At 37.8% G+C, this 19,462-nt stretch overlaps 1 protein-coding gene and 2 long non-coding RNA genes across 6 annotated transcripts in view; 1 reads left to right on the forward strand and 2 right to left on the reverse strand.

Moving 5' to 3' along the window:
* LOC149661754 (toll-like receptor Tollo) overlaps positions 1-19,462 on the reverse strand; it is a 182,084-nt gene that overhangs the window by 43,833 nt on the left and 118,789 nt on the right. The window lies entirely within an intron of this gene.
* Positions 3,071-5,534, reverse strand: LOC149661757 (uncharacterized). Its single transcript, XR_016368986.1, has 2 exons — positions 5,404-5,534; positions 3,071-3,200 (listed from the first exon to the last, which is right to left on the reverse strand). It is a non-coding gene; the product is annotated as an uncharacterized LOC149661757 (long non-coding RNA).
* LOC149661758 (uncharacterized) lies at positions 5,518-8,690 on the forward strand. Of its 4 annotated transcripts, none has more exons than XR_016368988.1 (4): positions 5,518-5,550; positions 5,630-6,142; positions 6,328-7,925; positions 8,029-8,690. It is a non-coding gene; the product is annotated as an uncharacterized LOC149661758 (long non-coding RNA). The 4 variants fall into 4 exon arrangements; XR_016368990.1 differs by having other exon boundaries at positions 6,328-6,852; positions 6,922-8,690; XR_016368989.1 differs by having other exon boundaries at positions 6,328-6,617; positions 6,709-8,690.

Raw genomic sequence — 19,462 nt, forward strand, 5'->3', positions numbered from 1 at the left:
GGATGGCAAAGATTGTGAAATTAAAGATCAACCCCATTAGGAAGGGGGCTATCTATTTAAAATGACAGACATTCTGACTTAAATTTGGAATATTTCCTATACGATGCCTTTCTAAATGAAAAATACTTATTTCACCCGCGCCTTCTTTATCTATTTGACAAATTAACACCATTATTTATACCTTTTAGAAACACGATTCTCGTAAAAAGGAACAATTACATTTTTTTTCATCTATAAAAAAAGAAGCCTGGAAAATATTACAGGATAAGCTTAAGTGCACGTGTTTTATACATCCCACGTTGATACACGTCTATAGACGACTATAGGTGTCGTACGTAAGCACGACATAAGTTCGGGGAGGTCACCTTACAGTCTCTCTATTTAATCCCCTAGAATTTTTTTCAGCCTTCTAAATTCCAGGTTCAGAGCGGCGCACCGGACAGAAAAACGGTCAAAGCAATAAAATCGAAGTTTATGCGAGTTTTATTCCTTGCACGAGGATGGAATTGCCAACTTTCCACTTCTTCATGCTCTTAGCTTCAGTTTCTATCCAGAATAAATGAATTATTCTATGAATATTGATTGTTTTCTCAATAAATTAACTGTTACTAATAAATAAAATTAGATTTTTTCCCGATATTTTTATGAGATTTTTCCATCAATGTTATGCTCAAATATTCAATAGAATCTTTTAGCTGGTAGCCTTAACTGTTCTCGTCGTGAAATGGAATTATCCTTCAGTGATCAGTCACTATTTCATGGCAAAAATTACCAAAATTCATGGCGGTTGTCCTGTAAGTCTTAAGAAAAAGAATTCTATACAGTCCTATATAACTAAGCCGGAATAAAAGCTTAACCACGTTTTTATTACTTTAGATAAAAAAAGAAAATTTGTGAAAGCCAACCAACTCATGGATAAAAAAGGATATTTTTTTATAGTTTCGCTTCTACCCCTTTGCGAATGGAATTAATTTTTAAACTAGAGTCTGAACCACCACGAGAAAAAAAAAGACTTCTTTTCAGAAGGTCCAAAAGTATTAACTATAATATGTTTTACTTCTTGGTCTAGGACTAAATAAAAAAAGAAAAAAAAATAAGCGAAGAACTAGAGAGAGAGAGTAATGCTTACGTAAAAAGTCGACGAAACACCCAAGAAAACTATATCGGATCAAGAAGGGGTAAAAAGTTTCCAACGTAGGTGGAGGCTTTTTCAAAAATTGGTAAGAGCAAACCAAAATGATGAAAAAAAAAAAATAAATAGCATCCAGGGGACGCACAAAAAAGACACTAAAAACAAAACCCCTTTCACGAAAAGATCGTAAAAATAAAGTCATAATGCTAACACGCGTAGGGAATACGAAAGATGCCATCGAACAAACGAAAGGGTTAAACGGTAATCCCGCTGTTGCTGTATAACATCCATCATAAGTTCATATGATATATTCCATAAGTAAACTTCGTAATGCCAGAGACCTAATGAGAGCTAGTTAGAGAACGACAAGCGAGATCTATGACCTACCTCACTCACTTCATGACAAGCTCCAATTTGTAACCAGACATTACAAACTTATGGAACATATCTTATGCACTCATGAATAGAAAAGGATTGAGGCGCCCAAATCTAACAACACGTGCTTGTTTTAGTGTTTTGATCAAATTTCAAAGTAATTAGATATAAAATACGCCGTGATTAAATCGAAACTCGTTTTTTAAAGTTTGCTATATGGCAATTTGAACTTTCAAAACAAACAACCCAAGAACAATTTTTCAACAACATCGTTACTCTTTTTCAGATAAAATCAAAACGTATAATACTAACAACTAGGAAGTATATATACTTCTTTGAAAAAATAATGATAAACAAGTAAAGCACCACGCGAAAAGCGTATAAACATAATAACAAGAAAAAGGTGGAATAGAAACGAAAAAGCTTACAATTGTAGAGTCCCCCCTCTAAAATATCTGACACAAGATAGTTACGTTGCAAAAAGGTCGACCCTGTCTGTCACGGAGAGAAAGGTTATATATCCTTTCAATCTAACCGTCTCCCCAGGGAAAATGAGTCCAAAACAAAACATTTCAAAACAAAAGTATACAGCGGAGTAACAAAAAAAAAACCCTGGCGATTTATTCCATATCTTTGTCCACCACATCCAAGTGCAGGACGTAATACATCGAGGGAAAAATGAATGTCCCCTTCGTTTCCTGTAAACAAAGCGTGATCTCGACTACACGACTCTCCCAGCAGAGAAACTAATTGCCAATAAAGCAAGAGAGAGGGCGTAAAGGTTACATTAACGCGTAATAACGCCATAAAGGTCAAGACCTCGGTCGCGACAGCTGCACCTAAGCCTTAAAGTTTTGGAAGATTTAAGAATGGATTATAAAAGGAAGTGCTGCCTTCAGGAAAATTAGGCGTGGTTCGTATTCGCAGTTGGCTCGAACCAAAAACCTACAAAAATTATTTAACACCGTATGGGGTGTCAATTTGATTTTCCTTCATGGACCACTTCGAAAAAGCTCTCTGGCTATCAGATACCAATCTCGCGTTGAACCAAAATGGACGGACAGTCAAAGGCCAGTCTTTACGTCAGCGAAAAAGGGTCTAGCCTTTTCCCAACACTCTACTCATTTCAATTATTATTATAGCCGCAATTACGTCAGAGATTAGTTACGCGAAAGCCACCTGGCGTGTGACTCCTACTAAGGGATAAAAAAAAACACACACACACACAGAGGCGCGACTAATATACAACTTTTGATTGGAAAGCCATGGGGGCTACGAGTTCGAAACCCCCGCTTGGAAATGACTCCAACTAAAGCGGCTTTTCTCACTCACTCACTCTATACTCTCTTTCTCGCTAGGGGTTGCAATTACTTAAAACATTGGCAGTTCATTTACATATTCGGCGGGGAAACGCGACTAAGTATATCTGGAGGACGTACAACACGCGGGGTTTATCCAACATTTTAATGAGTTTGACGTACCTATGCTCTGCTCTATTTAACGACTAGTCCTCTCAAAACCATTATTATAAAGGTGTGCCGTTCTGAAGTGAAGTGAAGAAGAGAGAACGTTTTTCATTTTATTCTTCGTAACGCCGAGTTAATTGAATCCGGCAAGTCGTAAGTGTCAAGTTGAGAGTTCGGTATATTTAAGGGTTATTTTTCGAAAGAGCTCCATTGTATTTATTGGAATTCTAAAAATGAAACGGAATAGAATGGAATGGAATAAATTGAAATCCTACGAATGAATTTGAGATGCGAATATGGAGGTCCTGGGAAAATAAGTATTATTGTTTTGGAATAAATTTATATAACAGATAATTGCCCACTATATTCTGCTAGATAGAAAAATATATAGTATTTGTCCCACAGCGCCTTTACAACTGTTTTTCCTGCTTAATCCCCTTGTTCAAAGAAAAGCCTATTTACAGTTGTTTTCTATAATAACTTTGCTAGTAACAATTTAAGTAAGCAAGTACATACATAACTTGGGTTTGACTACAGAACAGACTCGTAAGGTTCCCATGCGAAAGAAGAACAAACAGACCAGTAATTTTTACAATTACAATTTCAATGGTCAACCTCCATTAATATACAAAAAAAAAGAAGCGAAAACGACCGCGGTAAGTTTGGATTATACAGAATGATTCAGTCTTTCTTTTCCAAAGGAGAAAAAAATGTCTTTTGTTATATCCGCATGAGAGAAAGGACGAAAGAATGTACTGGGGAGAGAGAGAGAGAGAGAGAAACGCCTTTTGTTATAACTTCTAGTTAAAGGGGGTACAGTTAGGAGTGGTGGTGGGGGGGTGAATCTATCTTAATTAGAATTCCGTGAGCATTGCCACTCGAACACGACACTCCTAATTGTCGTTCCACGATACGATATGCTTAATCAAATCCCTTTGCATGCATACCCCTATATATACCTTTAAAAAGACCTATGAAATTGAGCCCTTGGCTTTACGCGACGTGGACTCGCGTTCCATTTCGACCGGAAATATAATAAAAAAAACTCCTGCACACACAGGCATGAATTAATTAATTTATACAATGAATATTGGGATAATAATTTCCCCAAACCCTCCTTTAAAGGTAAATTATTGATATTTGATACCTTTTTCAAACAAACTCTCGGCGCTGGGTGTATTTATATAAGGTAAGTACACAGTGCTTCCCTTATTAATGAAAAATAAATATGGGTGTAATATAAACACAAGCGTTTCATTTTGAAATAATACTCGTACGCGGACTAATGATAGTTCTATTTCTCTATGGCTAATATCAGAATGTAAATCAGACTGTTTTCACAGATGGGATTGCGCCCGGTCACGCTACTACAGTCATCATCAACTCGAGCCTTTTCCTTCGTAATATTGGAAAAAATCTAGGCCTATTCAACAACACATGAGAATTGATATGGCAACGATCATTGAGTTGAGAAAATTACCACTAGAGTGGCCTTTGCGTTAACCTGCCTATTGGGGGAACGCGGGACACTTTTAAAACAATGGGACGGACGGACAGCCACCAAGTTTATCAAACGATGTTGTCGCCATCTAGAAAACGAACTTGAATTTCGGCCATTTACATGTATTCTTGAAATTCTTCAAATTTCCCGCCTTTTCTTTTAGTTCCCTTTTTCGCACCGGGATGGCGCAACGAGCGCGTGATAAAGTTCATTTGGTCTATATCCTTGCGGGTGAAAGGCCACTCTAGTGGTAATTTTCTCAACTCAATGGCAACGATAAAGACAATATACCTATGTAATAAATTAAAATATTATATTGTTTATTATTACCAGTGATAAAACAGCTTGGAATACATCGAAGCAGGGAGGCGTAGAGACGGGAGAGGAATATTGTAGGTGCTTACTACACTGACAAACATCCCCATACACATTACACTCGCATGCAGAGGGAGAAATGGGGATGGTGGAAACTTGGTTATGGCCTATTACGCGACAGGCTGCATCAGATTTCGAGCAAAATCTCACTACAAACTGCCCTCTAGTGAGAATCATGATAAGAGAAAAATAAGAGTTAGTTTTCTCACTAGAAGGAAGTTCGTAGTATTACTTTGCGGGAAATCTGATTCCACTTACCACGTGATGAGCCATAACCAAGTTTTTGTCCCCATCTACCGTTGTGGGTGTGTATGGTGCACGGTTTATTTATTTATTGGAGGGATAGGGTTGCTAAGCCAAATTGACTTATGTGCAACCCCCCAAAAGCATTAAGGTACAACAAATGAACCGAAAAATATTAAATTATTAAAGTCAGGCGTTGTCCAGGATCCAAGCCGTTATACTGTGACGGAAAGTGGTAGAAGATTCCAATGATAACAACTCCTCAGGTAACGAGTTCCAATCATTGATGACCTAAAAAGTGCAGTGCTTACAATTTCGCTCCGTCTCTACTCCTCCCTGACCGAAGCCACCAGTTTCTTCACAGTTCTCACTATAAACGCAGGCCGTTTAGAATTTATTGATCGACCTATCTTCCCTTTATAGGTCATCATTACCGTTAAAATGTTCATTGGAAAAGGGTAAATTTATTTTTGGACCATTTATCTATCGATATAGTCTGAAGCTAAACGTCTCGCATTTTAATTTCTGGGCATGCAGAGCGGTTAAGGGTTTAAACAATGTTATCTCGTGGTTGGCTGTTGGAACAAGGGCCATATTTCTTCCTAAGAGTGGTCATGACACTTAAAAAACCACCAGAGGTTCAATGGCTGATTAGAAATTGGATCACGCGCTAGTATTTTGCTATAAACAATTTTTTTTTCTTCTCACAGCATCTACGTAGGCTAAACATGTTTCTCTCTAACATCCCAAGGTTCCTTAGGGAAAGAAAAAGAAGCGGTATTGAATCTCTCCGGGTCGACCGACCCCTTTTCAATGGACCATAGAGGGTACGACGAGCGGGGGTACAAAGCTTATACCTGAATACAAGGAATCCAATTATATTCTATTTCAAAAAGTTTAAGTATATTCAACAGAGGGGTGGTATACGAGGGGAGAATGAAAAATTTTCAGTGGAAGAATAGGGTGAAAAACTGCTGGCTGCAGCTATGTTAAGCCTCGCTCAGAGTTAGAGGGACACCCTGGGAGTTACACAAGGGATCCCAGACAATGGTTAGTGTAGAAGACTATTCCACGGAATTCCTTAGAACGTTAACAATGGCGAATAATGGGCTTCCACCAGAACGAGACATTAAAAAAAAATTGGGAGAGAGATGGGAGAGAAAAAAAAATATACAATGTTGGGTTCCGTCTAGGCCAAAAAAGTGGCCGCTTTCTTAAAGAACTTTCTTTGCTAGTTCTTGTTGCCGGGGGTATACTTCGATGTCCCTGTTGGAATAAATCGAAAGAGACGGACAGTCGGGGCCACTCAGAGTCCCGCTTCAATACTACCGATTCTATACTCTAGTTGGCTCAGGGTTTGGGACGTGAGGTGAAAATCGGAAGGAAAATCGAGACGACATTTTCAAAAGCGATATTAAATAATGGGTCCCCGCAAGTACCTACCGATGCCGGGTCGCGGAGGGGGAAACACGCCCAAACGTGTTCCGTGATGTCAAACTGGGCCATGATGTTGTGTTTATATAAGGTTTGTCGTGGCGTCAAAGTCAATCGCAATTGGTGGTGTCTGTGCCTTTTTCGATACGATAAAGTAAAAGTAACAAAATTTGACGGAACAGAGGGTGCCTTCTTCATCTTTAAACGAAACCGATAACCAGATGGCTTATGACACGATTTGATTACGTTAAATAGGCAAGAGGAAACGGAATCAATCCACAATGTTTGAAATATCTTCAATTCGATAAAAGTATAAATAAAAATAAGTGAGGGGAATTTCAAGAATATCGCATTCCCAAAGGTCTTATCTCACTTAGAATTCTCTCTTACACTAGCTGATTAAAGTTTCAGTCAACACTCGACTTTTGGATATGTTTACATTTGCGTATTTGATGATATTAGAGTCAATGACAACTTGAAAGTTTGATTAAATGTATACAAACAACTGATTGTCTTACTCTCCGAAGTTTGAAGGACCCGAGCCCCGAGCTCTCCTTATCAGACTATCAGAAACCAAAAATAAAATTTTCACAAATGAATGCAACCGTACAGAATTATCCGAATTATTCTATAGAAATACTCGTTTTCAACAAAACCTCTTCTAAACATCGCGTCACCACCTTATCCTTATTGGTGTAAACGTTATTAACTCCTGTCGTGTATCGACAAAGAGCAGATGAGCCCGCAAGGCATGCAGATGAAGAAAGAAAGAAAGAGTGGGATTCCAAGCGCGGGTCTATTTATAACCTGGGTGCAGAGATGAAAACGAGCCTAACGAAGCGTAAAAATAATATTTAAAGGGGATCGAGAAACTTTTGCAAAACCTTTAGGGAGTTATCCATCGCTTCAATGGATCTCTGTCCGAGATGGGTATAAAGAATTGACAAAAGGGAGCAAAACATCCCTTTTTTTTCCGTGAGTAACGTAATCCCCCCGGAGGACGGACAGAATGGTTGGTACCCCTACTGGACCGTAGCCGTCCCATCGGGACGTAGACGAAAAGGGCCAATTATCAATTGTCAAAACTAGTTTCATCGGTAACCTCAAAAGACCACGATGGAAATAACAGACGCTTATTAGAATAACGGTGCAATTGGAAACTCTAGGAGTATAGACGGTACAAAAAAATATAAGTACAATAGACAAGTTTTCTTTTGGGTTCCCCGCAAAACTCGCAATTTGATCATCGTTTTCTCCCTAATAAGCCGGATGAATGGAGCGAGTCGGGCGCTCCAAAAGGACACGGCCCAAGGAATAATATTCCTTCCTAGGGACATAGCCGGAACACACCGAGTATGTACTTCAAAACACGGGAAAATACGAAATCATTGGAAAAAAGGTTGGGGTTTTTGGTTTGACACGAAAATTCCTCCCTATAGTCATCTTTTCCCCCTTGTATAAACGGTTTGGTCCCTTAACATTCGGAATATGTCACCCTGTAGGACCAGCTGCAATCTCTTATAATTCGAGTGACGGATACACAACGCACCTTGGGATAAGCCGGCCTATAACGTACCCCGCCGATGGAAATAAAAAATATATATGGAAAATGGTTCTCTATGTATGCAATTCGCTTTTTGACGATGACAAGCCTAAAACGCTCCAGAAGAGAAGTTAAAGAGGGTCGCTGCTCGGTCACGTGATTCGTTTGTACAAGTTCAAGCTTCTCTCCCCTTCTCCCCGCTTCGTCTTGTACATAAGTATGGATGGTATGGTATGTATGTATATTTGAAGGGGGACGGGAAATATATATTCTCCACAATGGAACTAATCGGCCAGGCCGGCACAACAACACGAAAAAAGGAAAGGCTCTTCTGCATACTCTACATATCCTCCATGGATGTCCCTCCTTAAAGATGGATGGATGAAATTTAAGAATAAAAAAACCAGCGTGTCGTATCGAGACTTTCAAAAATTTCGCGTCTAAACTTGAAAGAAAATTTTCTATTCACGGGGGACCATTCGTAAAATAATCTAACGCGATAAAAAATATAATCACTGTAATTTTCTTGGTTGTTTTTCGTTCAGTAATTGTAATAGGTAATCAACAGTAATTATATAACATAATATCAGAAAAATGTAACGCCGTCTTATAACTGCTAAACTGGAACCAACGGATATATATTATAACTTTCGTTTGACTTATAAGATATTTTGTCCCAGTTATATATAAATATATAAAGAATTTAACAAGCAACTGGAAACCCACACACATATTCCTGACCGGCATCCTAATAGGCATGCAACCTTATTCAAAAGCCGCCGGAATCTAAATATGTCTGAACCAAATACAAAAATACTCCAAACATCATCCTACACATATTTTTCCACGCAACAATTCTCCTCAGCCGAGCCACCGTAAAAGAAAATTCCCTTTCCAAAATATCAAATATCTAAGTGTGTATGCATGTATGTATACGAAATAAGCCTATACGATAGGGATAAAAAAGATGGGACCATCGATAAAGGAAGCGAAAGCGTCCGAGAAGACGTAACATCCTTTACATAGCATCCAAATTTCCCTCCGGATTTTATAAGTAGCGTAAAAAGGAAGCAAGGGGGTGGGATGGGGTGGGGTGGAAGATGGAAATATAAAAATCCCCTTATATACTTTCGAAGAAATAAAAACCACCGTGTGGTCATATACTTTATACTTATACGGGAGGAGCCGGTAGAAGAATATAAAAAAAAAAGTTTTTTTTTTTTTTTTGAAATAGGACTCTATAAAAGACTTATAAAATAGGCCTGGAGATGGCATAGGTTATATTAGTCGTGGAAAAATTAACTAGAGAGTTGTCATATACTGGTTTCCGGTGGTAACAGGCAGAATTTCCTCCAGAAACCGACACCGGGTTTCATACAACATTTGGAAGAACCAACAGAGTCGATGATTTTTAATTGAAGCAAACATTACTTTATGACTCAAATATTTCAATGAACTCTTAGTCAATAATAATACCCCTGGTATTCCAAGGTTTGAATGACACCTGATTTAGTATTATACAGTCAAAGGTAAAGCGTGTACATTAATATCGCCCAGAAATTGGACCCTGATCAATCTTTTCACCACGACGTAAGCTGACTATATAGTACAGATACTACAAATAAAATTTTACCGTGTAAATGCAACTTCTAGCTTTGGAATGGATAATATTAGTATTATCAGAGCCTCCCTTATTATTTTATCCAATGAATATAGTCTCTAAAACACGAACGACTTGGGGATAAGAGATGAGTCCGAGATACGATGGAGGAGGTCGAGGCTCTGAAGTGTAGGAAAGATATATAGATATATATTTTGTTGGACACGCTAAAAATACGTAAAAAGGCGACCGCCATATTTTTCACCATAGACTAAAAAAGAAAAAGCCTTCACGGGGATTAAATTCGAAACCTTAGGATTTGGAATAATAACAATACCGGATCTGGCCGCGTACTTTATATCCCTTCTTGTATTTCAAAGCGCGTATACTTCTATAGCTAGATCTTTCTTCATTCTGTCTCTCTGATTTATAAGTTTTAAAAGAGGAGATCGTAGTATGGTATACCGCGGACATCGTTTGATAATACATTTTTTTCTTTCTCTCGCTCTCTAAAAGCTTAGCGTATTTTAAATTCTTTTCTTCTAGAGGATTATAAGCCGTGGTTTATATATTATATATTCAGTTTTTCACCATATCTCCTAGGAAACGTATACGATATAGCCTGGGGAATAAAAATAGCGTATAAGACCGTTTAGACTACTTTGCATAATAAGCCTATGTCGACATACGCCCCTCGTATTTTCTACTTTTAACGGTCAATCCGAGTTTGCTACGGATTAACACTAACAAAAGATTAGACTTATCCTTATAGAGATTGCGCAAATTTCGACTGACGGTAAATTAGATTTAGATATTCAGTAAGTCGTTTGTAAGATTCCTGGTTCGATTCTCGAGAATCTGGTCTGTTGAAAACGAGGGGCCATTCACTCGTAGTAATCTCTGTACACGCTGTACTAAAGGGATTATGGGCCTGCATGGTAATCCTTAAAAGCCCCAATCCTGAAACCTTGATGTCCAGCGATAATATAATTACAAGTAATCGATTTACAGTGATGGTCCCCTTGGTTGGAAATTGAAAATTCGGATTGAATCTGACACACAACTTTACAGTGCTAAATTCTGCTTAAAACTGTACCGCGCGCTGTATTCTTATAATGGGATGAACTTATTATATAACGTTACAAAAGACTCCCTCCCCAAAAATTGACCACGACACTTTTCATCAGAGCTTTTTATCGGGTTTTGTCCCAGCGTATATTTCGCCGCTCGAAATGGGAAATGACAGTTGGAAAGTTAGCAAATAGAATATGATCAAACGCTTGTAAATTGAAGTAATTTATTCCCGTCCTTAAATCTAGCGCCGCTTTGATTTGAATTAATTATCATTAAACAAATTCAATATTTATAACAACTTCAGTATATTGCCTATAATATAAAGTTATTACCTTATAAACAACCAGAGAGAGAAAGAGAGATAAATGGAAATTTAGTAAAGGCTTCTTAACAATATTGTCCTCATTTTCACGACGCAATCTCTCTAATTACAAAAGTCCCAATTTCATACTGTATATTTAGACATTCAAAATCACGCCGTATTCAAAGGGGTTTTAAACGAGGCCCGGTGCGCAGACCCCTCCCAATAAAGACAATATTATTAACCCAGTTGGGACAAAACTATAGAACCAAAAATGAAATATGCAAATGCCCATGCCGAATTTATAAGAGACCTGTTTATATTTATATAAATATATATATTTTGCGTTGGAAGACAGAGAACGCGACGAGGGCAACTAAATAATTTTGTGAATAGCTTAGAAGGCACGGAGAGAGACAGAAACAGAGAGATACTTTCTCTCCTATTTCGTATATGGCCTTTCATTCGAACCCCGTTTATCTCCGCAGCCGGTAATCAGATGCGATCGATCGAAAGTGCAAACAACTATCCAAGCAAATTGAGCGTGTTTAAAGAAGCGTGTAGAATGAATAGAGGGGGATGTGTACAAGAGTGGAAAACTCTAAAACTAACTTTAAAAAAAAGTAACCACAAACCAAAAAGGAAAATTAAAACAAAACGAATTTAAATTACGACCTCATGCGTGCATGTCAAACATTCTAAAACGTCCCTGAAGTAATGTAAAACTAGTTCTCATTACCTAAATAAATTTTCATGTTTCAGTATACTATCTTCGTACAATAAATCTGGTATGGAAAGGGGGAAATCAAGGGTTGATATACATAAAGAGGGGGAATTTTCCACAATGTTGCTAAATGAATCCTTATTTGGCGGTATTCCATCATCCACTTTTTTCCCTGATAATGCCTCGATTCCCAAGTGCGGAGAAGGAAGAAGAGAAAGAGTAAGGAGGGGTTGGTTTCTCCTTCCTCTCCAGGTCGTCGTGGTTGCACCAGCTTCACGTCCATGGCACGTATATACATCGAAAATCGCGCGTTCGCTTTTCTAGAGCGGGCTATTCTTTTTACATGCCTACCTATGCATTTTATATTGATTTTGGCACGCGGGGGGAAGTAGGAAAGGGAGAGAGAGGTGGCGGGTTGGATTGGTGTGTATCCATTTGCAACCGTTTTGGCAGAAAACCCCATCCATTAAAAGAGGAAACACTTCTCTCCTCTACCACCACCTCCTTCTCCTTCGACGGAACCATGGGTCCCCTTTTCCTGGCGGCGATCGAAGAGCACCCCTAACTACGATCCACCCCCGCTTTTGGCCAGCCGAAAGCGCGAGCGCGATATACTCTCTTGACCACACCCAAAAACCGAGACAAACTCGCGAGTACCTTCTACTTAGGTCTACTTTACTCTCTACACTGAGGAGAAGGTGTATGCTTGGATAGAGGTTAAGGAAATAAGACTAAAGAAGTGAACATTGGTGCCAGTGGAGGACCAAGTACGTGGTAAATTGAGATTACAGCGGAGAAGAGGGGGGAAGACCAGTTCCTCTCCCTTAATTCTTCTCTCTGTTTGTCTCTCGACTCTAGTAGTAGTCTTTAATTCAATCTCGACTCCTCCATACTCTTGTCCTTGTTAGATTACAACCCAAGTTTGCTGTAATACTGGAAACTTTACGTATTATTTGCCTAAGCACATCGACGGAACAACCACAGATTGAATCAACTTAAATTGAATGACTACCCCTTATTTATATCAATACGAAACTTCTCTATACATAATTCCTTACATAATACTACGTTTTTCACCAAGAGTTTCTACTGCGGATCTAAGACTAAGACCGAGGGTTGTTAATGGTCTTAGTGCGGATGAAGCGGTGGATATTGTGTTAACTAAACCTTGAACTTCAGTGGAGAAAAGTCCTTGGTCTCTTTATACGAATTGTACAAACTAAATTACTTTTCCGACCATACTGCGGACCAGCAGATGTCAAATACACTGAAGACGTTTACATTACAAAACGAGGGCACTTGAGACGCCTGACGTCATAAAAGGTGGGCGGAGTCGATGTAATTTTTCTTTTCTCTTTTAGTCTCTTCTTTTTCATTTGAGGAATACATCTTTTATTTATCATGTTAGATAACCGAGTTCGTGTAAAACGTCGAAAAACCATTATTGTTACACGAGCGGAATTTCAAACGACGCATCTACCTTAAAACCTGGTTGGTTTCTTTTCGCGTCCCCCACAGATGAGGTAAGAGTCCAAGCTATACTAGGGAGGAATGGGAGTTGACCGAATATTTTTAGAATAAAAGCTTCGGTGTATAATAATAATAAAGTCTTAACTCCCCTTGAAATATACCCAAGAAATATTATAAGCGGATAAAAGCAAAAGGCAAGATTTTAAATAAAGCTATATTGTTACGGCGTACGTCATCCATTAGAGCGTATATATATTTTTGTAATGTTTCTCATGCTTATATCCTGAAACTATTAAGAAAAGGTTACGTGGAAACCATTTGGACCCGGGGAGAAAATAGTTTTGTTTTCTTTCTCTCTCTCTTTCTCCATAAGTGTATTAAGAGCTGCATGCCCATTAACGACACGAAAGTATTGACCTACAAGACCTACTATTACTGCTACACTCTCTGTAGGCGAAAATGATTCATTGAACCGGGCAACAAAAGAAATTACAGAACTAACGTGTTCATGTCGGCCTAATAATTTTTTTCCCTATAATTTCCAACGAATTATTTTCGATTAATAAAATTTCTGGGGCGTTAATATCATTTTCGGGGGTTACTCATGGACAGCTATTATAGATTTCTAGGGGGAAAGTCCCCTTTGGTCAGCTATAGGCAGAGGCTGATGGAACTCGCTGAACAGGAGGCCGATTACGCGAATTGAAGATTGAACGCGCTATGCAGTGGGAAACTAACCAAGGGGAGAATTGGTCATACGCGAAGGAGGAGGGGGGATTTGAATATAACGTGGGCGAATCATCCAAAATTTCGCCTCCTCATCTAGCATTCATAAACGCAGCCATGCCGTGCATTTATCGCTAAACATATTAAGCGGAGGGCCTCTTTTAATACCTCCCAAGTGTCGGCTGGAGAGTGAAAGTTCACCGTGTAACTCGACATGCAACGCCAGCCGTTGTCGTCTTTCCTTTTTATTTTTTTGGCTAAATATGTTTTGAGGGTGCAATTTAAGTCTGTGATATCACGTGAGCAAAGCGACATGTTGTTACCTCCTGAAGTATGTATATTAAATAATCACGAGTTCTAGCGGTTTAAGTCAAAACGCAATTAAAACATTCCACTTCTTGTAGGCCGTACCAAGTTAACCTTGAAATTAATACACCAGCGACATTGCAGACACCAAAATTATTAAGAAGTATTTCTATATTTTACCTAATACTTTTGAAATGTATAGTATGGTATAGCTAAACCCACTAACAAAAATCAAGACGTCGTGGCGTGGTGGTCGGTGCATGAAGGTGCAGGGCGTTTTGGGGTTAGGGTCAGAGGGTGAATATATATATTCACCTCCTCGGCTTGGTTCTTATTTTTTTAGTAGAGCAAGTCTAAGAGGAGGCCAGATGAGGGAGTTAGGGAGGCAGGACTGGTGAAATTATACGTGATTGCCTCACGCGACAAATAGTAAAGGTGAGACCTCGAGGCTAGAGCCTGGGGAGGCCCACGAGGGAGGAGAGGGTAGTCCAACCATAAATTTTCATGGCACCCTTTTCTAGTAGTAGTAGTAGTAGACCGAACAATTTTACCCTCCTCTTCTCTTCACGCATATAGAAAAGTTGAGAGAAAGTTACTCCTAGATAGAGGTCGGGGATCAGCCATTAAGAATCGACGCGACTGTCGACTGTCCCACGCTTTAGAATATAAAAGTTCTAGTTTTTTTATATAAAAAGGGGAAAAATTTCATTAGGGAAAATATCCTCGGATCCGCTTTTCCCAACCACTTTTCCACATCCTACCTGGTGAATAGAAACGTTTTCCCGAAAACCCCTTTAAAGCCTTACTCTTTCCCGTCTGTCTCGAGCTCAGGTGTATATCAAATGATGGTGAAAGCCGACTTACAGTGTATAAGGAGAAATAGAAGGAGGAGAGTAAGAAGGGAAAAAGACCTTTCAATACCCTCCGTTTTCCCTGCACTTTGCGACGAAGGGTAGATTCGTGAAATGGGGGTAAAGTGTGTATATATATATATTATACATTCAAAATAGGGAAAGTAGAGAAAAGGAAAGGAAAAATCGAGGCGACAAAGTTTCGTATAGAGTTTGCGATACTGCTAAGGCTAGAGTAACGTATTTCTCAAGTTAACTATTTAAGGGAAAGATATTATACCGTTAACTGTTGCTCTATTGACAAACTCCGATTGGTCCTAAAAAGTCTGGACTCGAAGGTAAAGAGATCTTTAAAGGGGTTTCGGGTTGGACACTTGACAAACTTGAGTCTTTTAACTCATGCCAAATTAGTTTAAAGGGATATTAAAATTCTGTCTATAAGAACAACTCTAAATTATACTCCTTTAAAAAAAAACGAAACTCATATAATGTCCAACTCCTCGAAAATCTGCGTGCCAAAATACCAAAAGTAAATATCATCTAAAAATAAAAATATACAGTATAATATCAGGGACTCCTAAAATAGGTAAAAAAAATATATATACATGCCTGACAATCTCACATTTCCAAAAACCCTTAGTTGTTAAGAGTACTTTAGACTAGCTTTAAACTTAGCGCAAGCTCATATGGGGAAAATGTTGGGAATGAGAGAGAAGCTTCCATTACACGGCATACATACTATATTATAGATAACATATAAAAATGTGAAAGCAAAACTACATATATAGGTATATACCCCTTTTTCGGAGAGGGAGGGATTTAAAATAAAATAAAAAAGGGTTGAAATAATTCAGTGGAGAAGCCTCGAGGTAAAGGCTGCAGCATTGCAAAGAGAGCGCAACAGACTGAGTTTAGTTTAGTGGTCGATTTCGTTCGGAGCCTCATATTAACCCTTTCTAAAATCGAAAACCGTCTTTGAAAAACCGTGTTATTCATATGAAAGAGTCATTTTCATACAGAACGAGGACAATTCATTTGTTTTTAATGTGGATGACAATTTAAATGTTTACATCCCTATACTGCGTACAATTAGACGCATTCTCCGCAACATTAATGACTTTTCAGCGAGAGGCAAGTCACTTCCGTTCTGAAGTTCCGATTAGGGTGTAATATAAACAAACTAAACCGATTTAACGTTCTAAAGACGATATTATCATGCAATTGCATCCATGATTTATTCTGATTCAATATAATCCTGCGCTGAGTGGTACTGTGCAATTAAAGAATGAAGTGTTATACCCCTCGGTTTTCAAGTATATACAGTTGGGAACTTATTAACAAGTCTTATACACAGGTATATCCGGAAGTAATTACGTTGCCGAAACGATTGCATCGTACTTGCAGATAAAATAACGATTGTTGCCCAACTTCGTATATAATGTATTGCGCGAAGAAAAAAAATGTTTACCCTTCTTTGTGTTGAAGGAATAATACAATGATTTCTTAGAGGGTTATAATAATCTCTTAGCTTCACGTTAATACATTTAAGCACACTATAGTGGGACGCGCATATAATATAAAAGAAACATCGTCTTAATGAGGTAATATATAACAAGGTATATATATAATTTAACACAAAAACCTAAGCGGAAACCAAAACGGTAAACCTCATACACCACTTACATTATATAAGCTTAATTCTTTTCGTTTACAAAATGGATTAAGTCGAGCTGCAGAGAGAGAATAGAATCTATTCTAGCTCGTTAAAACAAACATCGTTGTTAAAAGATGAATTTTAAAAAAGAAAACCAGCGCACCACATCAAAAGCAAAGAGTGTTTGAAAACAGTATATACGGGATGAACTTAACTTTCATTCGAGCTTTGAAAAACTGGGGAGAAAGTGTATTTAATTAGCTCGCAGAATCTAAAGTGCAGCAGTGTATTTTATCCCGAGTTTTCCTAGAATCTTTTAGAATAGCAGCAGCGCATTCGGCCGGATCTTCTAAGTTTATTTACGTAAAGGCTTAGGTAAAAGAGTATAAAGAGGATGCTGGAGAAGGTAAGATGTTGGAACAAAGCAATTAAGGTAAGCGATGGTGTATATAGATATCCTTTTCTATAAGGGTATCAAACACTTCAAGGTATCGTAGCGCCAAACATCTCACAGGCATATTTGAATAAAGGAGCTTTAGTAACCCATTAACGGCTTTACAATTAGTTTATCGGAAAATAATACCTTTTCCACCTCTTGCGATCAGGCTTTATTATAGTTTGAAAGCTTTAGCGTACGTCGCTTATTAATGCATTCAATACTAGATGTAAATTAACACAAAGGTTTTTGATAAAATTATTACAACTAATCTGATAGTTCATTATACGGAACTGAATTTGTGGATTAATAACGTAATATTATGAAAACTTCGCGATATCAACTTCCGCTAGGTGTACAGTACACGTTAATTCATGGAAAGTAAAAAAAAATAACATTTCGTTTAGTGTTGACTAAAATCGATAGGGCTCTTGGTTATTAGCGAGTCCATTAGCCGAATCCCCAAAAAGACGAAATAAAAATGAAAATTTTGCCATTACACGCGTTGTGTCGCGCTGGTTTAATTTCCAGAGCAAACAAGGAAGGAACTCATTTAAAACATTTCCATATTTAGGTTGTGTGACAATATTGTATGGCTGCTGTTCTTTAAAAGGTTCTTGTTTTGATGTCACGTATTCGAATGTAGGAGTAATTCCACTTTTAAGTTTATTTTGAAATGAAATGCTTAAATTTAAAATATATTTATCAATTCACCCGTAACCATCTTTCTCTTCTATAACGGGTTCGTGAAAATTATTTTGGTTAAAGTTTTCAACTGGTTTAATGAAGCGTATACTAACTCCTTTCGAAGTGGAAGTAAACCCATTTTGCGGTATAGCGAAAATAGAAACCGCAGAACTGTACGTTACATTATTAGCCTATTTCTTCCCATTAAAATTGTTAAGGGAAGGGTTAACACGGAAATATATCAAAAATTTCAATAACTTCAAAGTGTTTACATCAAATTCTACCTTGCCAAAAAAAATATATAAATGCTTTTTCAAATAAATTCAGATTGTTAATTTCGACAAAAACCTCAAACTCAACTGGGCACGCCTAAAAAGAATCAAGTTGTTTCGTAGAAATTCCAGAAATGACAATACCCATTTAAAAAATAAAAATTTAATGAAAACTTAATTCGGTCGAGAGGGTAAAAGTATCGTATAGAAATATATTTAATTGGTACTTGCTCAAAAAACAAATAATTGGGAGGCTATTAAAACCGTGTATGACAATATCGTGATTAACAGGTTTCCGATAATGAACTATAGCCGAGAACAATCATTTTGGATTTTTAAAAGGTGCATGTATGTATGTATAACGAAGTTTGGGGGGGAGGTAACACAACTAGGGGTTGTTCATGGCATGGCGCATACCACCATATCGTACCACAGTTTATTTCTACCCTATGTCTAGGGTTTTATCATAACCCGTAAGCCATTACCAAGACCCCGAGGCCAAGTAATCAGAAATAAAAAAATAAGGGAAAATTATTTAAAAGAAAAAAAAATGCCCTGGCAGCATAAATTAAAGCGTAGTACGAACATGGAAGAAAATGAGAAATGACGCGGAAAGAAATGAGAGAGTAAGATAGGAAGGAAAGAGAAAGAAAATATGCATGAGGCTTAATTGGAATATTTTTTGTTGTTGATATACGATTTTTAGTTGCGGGCCAAAAAACGCCAAGTATTCGATAGAAATCTCGCTGTTTTTACATGGAAACATTGATACCTTCTCAGGTTGAAACTCTCTAATTCAATTCTTATTCAACATGCACAACCCTGTGAATATGTTTTGAAGTCACATACGATGTTTATTTCTATGTATCTTTCTAAACATATCTTGAGCCTCAAGGCAAACGAAACGACGTTTTAAATTAATATTTCTCACCAACGAAATTCGTACCTAAACCCCGAGGCCACGACCCAACAACATTAAACCAAATACGATTGCGGAGACATGCGAATTAAATTGAAACCCCTCTTGAAGTTGAAATCTCTCGAAAATAAAAATAAATATATTATTCAGTAAACAAGAAAAGAAATAAAGGCAAACGAAAAGGCCACACAACACGCATACATGCATGCAATGATGCAGGCAGACCAATTTCATATTTCTAGTTCAAAATCCGCAGCTACAACTTTTATTTATTTATTTTTTTCTAGGACCGCAACTCAGCTAATAGATAAAGATGGAGATAGAGAACCAAATATAAATATTCCTCCATCCATCCACTACAGAGAGGAGTCAA

The sequence above is a fragment of the Phalangium opilio genome, unplaced genomic scaffold, assembly GCF_054372755.1.
Source record: "Phalangium opilio isolate 3A_F unplaced genomic scaffold, DU_Popi_V2 ptg000070l_1, whole genome shotgun sequence".
Classification (NCBI taxonomy): domain Eukaryota; kingdom Metazoa; phylum Arthropoda; class Arachnida; order Opiliones; family Phalangiidae; genus Phalangium; species Phalangium opilio.